We start from the raw sequence: 8,189 nt of genomic DNA, 5'->3' as shown, positions 1-8,189 counted from the left end.
CTACTACATAGTATGTGTCATGTAATATGATGTCAATTGATGAATTTGATAGTATAATTCCTGTTAATCCTCCTATAGTAAATAAAAAAATAAAACCAAATGATCAAATGATGGAAGGGTTTATAATAAGTTTTGAACCGTAATATGTAGCTAGTCATCTAAATACTTTAATTCCTGTTGGAATAGCAATAATTATTGTTGCAGAAGTAAAGTAAGCTCGTGTATCTACATCTAATCCCACTGTGAATATATGGTGGGCTCATACAATAAATCCTAAAAATCCAATACCAAGTATTGCATATACTATGCCTAAATTTCCAAAAGTTTCTTTTTTTCCTCTTTCATTAAAAATAATATGGGAAATTAATCCGAATCCAGGTAAAATTAAAATGTAAACTTCAGGGTGTCCAAAAAATCAAAATAAATGTTGAAATAAAATTGGATCTCCTCCTCCCGTGGGGTCAAAAAAAGAAGTATTTAAATTTCGATCTGTTAATAGTATAGTGATAGCTCCAGCTAGTACAGGTAGAGAAAGAAGCAGTAAAATTGTAGTAATTAGTACTGATCAAGCAAATAAAGGTATTTGATCAAATTTTAAGCCACAATTTTTTATTTTTAAGATTGTAACAATAAAATTAATTGATCCTATAATTGAGGAAATTCCTGCAATGTGTAGAGAAAAAATTGTTAAATCTATAGATAAAGATGGATGATATAAATTTGAAGAAAGAGGTGGATAAATTGTTCATCCTGTTCCTGAACCTGGGAATAAAAATATTCTAAGTATTAATAATAGTAAAGAAGGTGGGATTAATCAAAATCTTATATTATTTATACGAGGGAATGCTATGTCAGGGGCTCCAATTATTAAGGGGATTATTCAATTTCCAAATCCTCCGATTATAAATGGTATTACTATAAAAAAAATTATTACAAAAGCATGTGATGTTACAATTGAGTTATAAGTTTGATCATTGTTAATTAAAGCTCCTGGCCTTCTTAATTCTATTCGAATTAATATTCTTAATGAAGATCCAATTATACCGGATCATATAGCAGAAATAAAATATAATATTCCAATATTTTTGTGATTTGTTGAATAAAGTCATTTTATAATATATATTAAGATTTATAATTTTGTTTATATTTTTAAATTTGAAGTTTAATAGTTGAGATAACTTAAAATCTTAATAATAATAATTAATATTATGCCTGATAAAAGGAGTAAATTGTAAATTTATAAATGAATTAAATTTTCTAATATTAATTTTTATAGTTTAATGAAAATTTTAAATTGCAAATTTAAAATTACATATTTAATTATGTTAAAAATTAGTATAATCAATATATTATAAATATTATTATAAATGTTAAAAAAATTATAAATAAAGAATAATTTAGTAAATTTAGATTATTTTTAAAATATATTTTTGATTTTATTGAAGGAAAAAAGTATAATAAAGTTATATTTAAATAATTTCATGATATGATTAATCTTGTAAAAAGATAAATAATTATTATAAATATAAATTTTGATCTTGAATTTATTAATGTTTCTAAAATTATTCATTTTAATATAAATAATGTAATAGGAGGAAAATTTGTATAAATAATAATTATAGTGTATAAAATAATTTTTATTTTATTGGAAGTTAATATATTAAATAAAGTGGAAGAATCAATTTCTATTGTTTTAAATATAAAAATTAAAATTAAAGTAATTATTCTATAAAGAATAAAATACACTAAAAATATATTTTTATTAATCATTAATAATATAATTATAATAGATGTTTGTATAATAGATGAGTATCTTATAATTATTTTGATTGATTTTTTATTTAAACAAATAATAGGTGATAAAATTATGTTAATTAGGCAAATAAAATAAATTTCATTATTTAATTTTAATAAGAATTCTATAATAATTATAGGGACTAATTTTATTAAAGTTATTAAAAAAAATAAATTAATTCAATTTATTGAATGAATTAAAGAAATAAATCAAAAATTTAAAGGATATATTCCAATTTTTATAAAAAGTGAAAAAAGTGTGATTATTATAAGTAAGTAATTAGATTTATTTATAATTCTGTGAAAATTATTGTTTATAGTAAATAATATAAATAAAATTCTTCTAGAAGCTACTGAAATTAAAAAATATATAAGATATGTATTTAAAGTTTTAATGTCTAATTTAGTTATGGATCAAATAATTATTACAGTTATAATTTCTATTATGAATCATAAAATATATAAATTTTGAGTAGATAAAGCAATGAATGTGGAAAGTATAATAAAAGGATAGTTTAATAAGCATATATATATTATTTTTGAGATTTAAAAATAATTTTAATTATAATTAAAATTTAAAGTTAATTTAGTTTAATTAATTTTTAAGTAATATGCCTGAGTAAAAGGATTATTTTGATGAAATAATTATATAATTTGAATTATTGTTACTATATAAAATAATTATTATTTATATTTTCAGAGTATGAGTCTAATAGCTTTTTTAGCTTATTTATATAAAATTTGTTTAAACAAATATTTTTATTTTATATAAAATTTCAATACAATTTTAATGGCTTATTAATCAAATAAACCTTTAATTATATAAATATTAATATGTATTCATACCCTAATGTATATTAATAATTTAATTAATCAATTAAACCTTTACACCCGGATAAAGATGAGTATTTATGTACGTATAAATATTTGTATATATATATATATATATATATGTATGTGTATTTTTATAAGTTTTATTTATCTTATAAGATTGAAGGACTTATAAAATTATATTTATAAGTTTTATTTATTTTACAAGATTGAAGGACTTATAAAATTATATTTATAAGTTTTATTTATTTTACAAGATTGAAGGACTTATAAAATTATATTTAAGTGTATATGCACGTAAAATTTTGAATTTTAAAGAATTATAATTATTAATGAATATAGTTATTATTATGAATAATTATAATTTTATTAAAATTAAAAAAATTGAAGCTTTAAAAATTTAAATTTATTAAAAAAATGTAAAAAAACTTAAATTTTGTAAAAAATTGATTTTTAATTATTTTTTATAAAAAAATAAGTTAATTTTTATATATTTTTTAAAAAAAATAATTAATTTAAATTATAGAAGAAGAATTTATTTTTAAAAAGTTAAAGTATAAATTTAATTGTTATGTATATATATATATATATTGTAATTAAGAGTAATAAGTAAAATGTATGATTAAATTGAATATTAAATATATTTTATTTAATATTCACCTTTATTAATATATAAATCATTTATTCAATAAATATTAATAATTTTATAAAAATAATATTTTATAAATATTTTTATGTTTATAGAGATAATTATTTTTTAAATTTAAATAGATATAATTAATTATTATTTAAATAATGATAGAGTAATTTTAATTTTTATAATATAAAATTAAATTTACTTTAATTATTCAAATTAATTTTTTAATATCCGAGGACATTGAATCTACTATTATTTTTTAAACCCTCATGTGTCAATTAATCTCGATGTATTAATTTATTATTGAATATGTTATTGAATAAGCATCGGCTTAAGATTGAGATATGACCTGCACGTCATGGAATCTCAATCATTAACAGCCACGGTACATTATTCGATCAGATGGCTTATAAATAATTAACTATTTGAGGAATTTAACCCCTGCATTAAGATTAACTTTATATAATCATAATTATTTTTTAAAAATTTAATTATTAATAATTAAATAATTAATTTTATTAATTAATTTAATTATATATTTACCTAATTAATTAGATATTTTATTTTTTTTTAAAAAAAAAATATCGAATTAATGTAATTAGGAAAATATGTAATTATTTATATAATATAATTATGCGATATTATCAACTAGATATAATATCTAGTTGATAAGAAAAGGTTAATTTAATATAAATAATTATTTTATTTTCCATAAATAATTATATTCTACCTATATCTAAATAATGGTATTATGTAAATTATTTATATATATATAAATAATTATATATTACCTATATTTAGATAATGGTATTATGTAAATTATTTATATATATATATATAATTATATATATATTTGGGTGTAAAGGTTTAATTGATTAATTAAATTATTAATATACATTAGGGTATGAATACATATTAATATTTATATATATATATAAATATATTATATATAAATATATAATTTATAAGTTTTATTTTTCTTATAAGAAAAATAGAACTTATAAAATTATATTTATAAGTTTTATTTATCTTATAAGATTGAAGGACTTATAAAATTATATTTATAGGTTTTATTTATCTTATAAGATTGAAGGACTTATAAAATTATATTTATAAGTTTTATTTATCTTATAAGATTGAAGGACTTATAAAATTATATTTATAAGTTTTATTTATCTTATAAGATTGAAGGACTTATAAAATTATATTTATAAGTTTTATTTATCTTATAAGATTGAAGGACTTATAAAATTATATTTATAAGTTTTATTTATCTTATAAGATTGAAGGACTTATAAAATTATATTTATAAGTTTTATTTATCTTATAAGATTGAAGGACTTATAAAATTATATTTATAAGTTTTATTTATCTTATAAGATTGAAGGACTTATAAAATTATATTTATAAGTTTTATTTATCTTATAAGATTGAAGGACTTATAAAATTATATTTAAGTGTATATGTACGTAAAATTTTGAATTTTATTAAAATTAAAAAAATTGAAGCTTTAAAAATTTAAATTTATTAAAAAAATGTAAAAAAACTTAAATTTTGTAAAAAATTGATTTTTAATTATTTTTTATAAAAAAATAAGTTAATTTTTATACATTTTTTAAAAAAAAATAATTAATTTAAATTATAGAAGAAGAATTTATTTTTAAAAAGTTAAAGTATAAATTTAATTGTTATGTATATATATATATATATTGTAATTAAGAGTAATAAGTAAAATGTATGATTAAATTGAATATTAAATATATTTTATTTAATATTCACCTTTATTAATATATAAATCATTTATTCAATAAATATTAATAATTTTATAAAAATAATATTTTATAAATATTTTTATGTTTATAGAGATAATTATTTTTTAAATTTAAATAGATATAATTAATTATTATTTAAATAATGATAGAGTAATTTTAATTTTTATAATATAAAATTAAATTTACTTTAATTATTCAAATTAATTTTTTAATATCCGAGGACATTGAATCTACTATTATTTTTTAAACCCTCATGTGTCAATTAATCTCGATGTATTAATTTATTATTGAATATGTTATTGAATAAGCATCGGCTTAAGATTGAGATATGACCTGCACGTCATGGAATCTCAATCATTAACAGCCACGGTACATTATTCGATCAGATGGCTTATAAATAATTAACTATTTGAGGAATTTAACCCCTGCATTAAGATTAACTTTATATAATCATAATTATTTTTTAAAAATTTAATTATTAATAATTAAATAATTAATTTTATTAATTAATTTAATTATATATTTACCTAATTAATTAGATATTTTATTTTTTTTTAAAAAAAAAATATCGAATTAATGTAATTAGGAAAATATGTAATTATTTATATAATATAATTATGCGATATTATCAACTAGATATAATATCTAGTTGATAAGAAAAGGTTAATTTAATATAAATAATTATTTTATTTTCCATAAATAATTATATTCTACCTATATCTAAATAATGGTATTATGTAAATTATTTATATATATATAAATAATTATATATTACCTATATTTAGATAATGGTATTATGTAAATTATTTATATATATATATATAATTATATATATATTTGGGTGTAAAGGTTTAATTGATTAATTAAATTATTAATATACATTAGGGTATGAATACATATTAATATTTATATATATATATAAATATATTATATATAAATATATAATTTATAAGTTTTATTTTTCTTATAAGAAAAATAGAACTTATAAAATTATATTTATAAGTTTTATTTATCTTATAAGATTGAAGGACTTATAAAATTATATTTATAAGTTTTATTTATCTTATAAGATTGAAGGACTTATAAAATTATATTTATAAGTTTTATTTATCTTATAAGATTGAAGGACTTATAAAATTATATTTATAAGTTTTATTTATCTTATAAGATTGAAGGACTTATAAAATTATATTTATAAGTTTTATTTATCTTATAAGATTGAAGGACTTATAAAATTATATTTATAAGTTTTATTTATCTTATAAGATTGAAGGACTTATAAAATTATATTTATAAGTTTTATTTATCTTATAAGATTGAAGGACTTATAAAATTATATTTATAAGTTTTATTTATCTTATAAGATTGAAGGACTTATAAAATTATATTTAAGTGTATATGTACGTAAAATTTTGAATTTTATTAAAATTAAAAAAATTGAAGCTTTAAAAATTTAAATTTATTAAAAAAATGTAAAAAAACTTAAATTTTGTAAAAAATTGATTTTTAATTATTTTTTATAAAAAAATAAGTTAATTTTTATACATTTTTTAAAAAAAAATAATTAATTTAAATTATAGAAGAAGAATTTATTTTTAAAAAGTTAAAGTATAAATTTAATTGTTATGTATATATATATATATATTGTAATTAAGAGTAATAAGTAAAATGTATGATTAAATTGAATATTAAATATATTTTATTTAATATTCACCTTTATTAATATATAAATCATTTATTCAATAAATATTAATAATTTTATAAAAATAATATTTTATAAATATTTTTATGTTTATAGAGATAATTATTTTTTAAATTTAAATAGATATAATTAATTATTATTTAAATAATGATAGAGTAATTTTAATTTTTATAATATAAAATTAAATTTACTTTAATTATTCAAATTAATTTTTTAATATCCGAGGACATTGAATCTACTATTATTTTTTAAACCCTCATGTGTCAATTAATCTCGATGTATTAATTTATTATTGAATATGTTATTGAATAAGCATCGGCTTAAGATTGAGATATGACCTGCACGTCATGGAATCTCAATCATTAACAGCCACGGTACATTATTCGATCAGATGGCTTATAAATAATTAACTATTTGAGGAATTTAACCCCTGCATTAAGATTAACTTTATATAATCATAATTATTTTTTAAAAATTTAATTATTAATAATTAAATAATTAATTTTATTAATTAATTTAATTATATATTTACCTAATTAATTAGATATTTTATTTTTTTTTAAAAAAAAAATATCGAATTAATGTAATTAGGAAAATATGTAATTATTTATATAATATAATTATGCGATATTATCAACTAGATATAATATCTAGTTGATAAGAAAAGGTTAATTTAATATAAATAATTATTTTATTTTCCATAAATAATTATATTCTACCTATATCTAAATAATGGTATTATGTAAATTATTTATATATATATAAATAATTATATATTACCTATATTTAGATAATGGTATTATGTAAATTATTTATATATATATATATAATTATATATATATTTGGGTGTAAAGGTTTAATTGATTAATTAAATTATTAATATACATTAGGGTATGAATACATATTAATATTTATATATATATATAAATATATTATATATAAATATATAATTTATAAGTTTTATTTTTCTTATAAGAAAAATAGAACTTATAAAATTATATTTATAAGTTTTATTTATCTTATAAGATTGAAGGACTTATAAAATTATATTTATAAGTTTTATTTATCTTATAAGATTGAAGGACTTATAAAATTATATTTATAAGTTTTATTTATCTTATAAGATTGAAGGACTTATAAAATTATATTTATAAGTTTTATTTATCTTATAAGATTGAAGGACTTATAAAATTATATTTATAAGTTTTATTTATCTTATAAGATTGAAGGACTTATAAAATTATATTTATAAGTTTTATTTATCTTATAAGATTGAAGGACTTATAAAATTATATTTATAAGTTTTATTTATCTTATAAGATTGAAGGACTTATAAAATTATATTTATAAGTTTTATTTATCTTATAAGATTGAAGGACTTATAAAATTATATTTATAAGTTTTATTTATCTTATAAGATTGAAGGACTTATAAAATTATATTTATAAGTTTT

At 15.3% G+C, this 8,189-nt stretch overlaps 1 pseudogene; it reads right to left on the bottom strand.

The window, feature by feature from the left end:
* Positions 1 to 67: 67 nt before the first annotated feature.
* LOC143154701 (cytochrome c oxidase subunit 1-like) lies at positions 68 to 1,099 on the bottom strand (annotated as a pseudogene).
* Between the last annotated feature and the right edge of the window lie 7,090 nt (positions 1,100 to 8,189).

The sequence above is a fragment of the Ptiloglossa arizonensis genome, unplaced genomic scaffold (genome assembly GCF_051014685.1).
Source record: "Ptiloglossa arizonensis isolate GNS036 unplaced genomic scaffold, iyPtiAriz1_principal scaffold0969, whole genome shotgun sequence".
Classification (NCBI taxonomy): Eukaryota; Metazoa; Arthropoda; class Insecta; order Hymenoptera; family Colletidae; genus Ptiloglossa; species Ptiloglossa arizonensis.
The sequence above is the reverse complement of the archived record's forward strand: the minus strand, read 5'-3'. Positions and strand labels throughout refer to the sequence as shown.